Source organism: Calidris pugnax, unplaced genomic scaffold (genome assembly GCF_001431845.1).
Source record: "Calidris pugnax isolate Ruff unplaced genomic scaffold, ASM143184v1 scaffold320, whole genome shotgun sequence".
NCBI lineage: Eukaryota > Metazoa > Chordata > Aves > Charadriiformes > Scolopacidae > Calidris > Calidris pugnax.
In genome coordinates, this window is record NW_015091056.1 from 52,638 (window position 1) to 53,445 (window position 808).

Below are 808 nucleotides of genomic sequence, written 5' to 3' on the forward strand. Positions count from 1 at the left end.
CCCCCCCGCCCGTCGAACCCCCCCGCCCCTGGACAGCGCCTTCCCGAGGGGGCCATCGCTGCTGCCCGGCTGTTCCCCCTGCCCCGCCGGCGGTGGGGGGGGGTCTCCTCGCCTCTGGTCTCCCACAGCGCCCGGGGAGCTGCTGCCCGCACTCCCGGGTACCCCCCCTCGCCCCCCGGCCCTGCCGGCTCCCGGCGACACCGGGCGGAGTCGGGGGGACCCGCTCCCTTCATCCCAAGGGGGTTAAAAAAAAACCCAAACACGAAATACCCGGAGCCGCAGCCCCGGAGCGGGGCCGAGGGGTGACCCGGGGGCTTCCCGAGCGGTGCCCCCGAGGTGCCCGGTGGCGAGTGGAAGCCGGGAGTGAGCGCCGCGACACCCCGGTCCTCCCCCCGCCCCGCCGGGCGCCGGGCTTGACCCACAGCCGCAATCTGTGCCCACGGGGCTGGGGTGGGGGCTTCTCTCCCCCCCTCCCTCCGCGGGGAGCGGGGCGGGGAGCGGAGCTCGGGGCATCGCGGCACAAAGTTACCTGTCGGGGCATCGCGCTTGCCCTTTCGGAAACGGGAAAGGATAAGAAAGGACGTTCCCCGTTACCGGAGATGGAAACATAAAGGAGCGGACGCGGGTGTTCCCGGCGCTCCCGGGGAGGGGGGAAAGAAAAGCAGAAAGAGACCCAAAAATCGCCTTCGTCCCTCCAGCTCAATGAACCTTCCCGCGGATCCGCCCGGCCGCGCCGCGGAACTTGCTTCCCAGCGCAAGGGCAAAGGCACCGGGGGCCACCAGGAGACACCCCCCCCCCCCCCCCACG

General features: G+C 72.3%; 1 protein-coding gene across 1 annotated transcript in view; it reads right to left on the bottom strand.

Annotated features, from left to right (window-relative positions):
* The window catches only part of RSPO3 (R-spondin 3), a 39,982-nt gene that overhangs the window by 38,670 nt on the left and 504 nt on the right, over nucleotides 1-808 (bottom strand). The window lies entirely within an intron of this gene.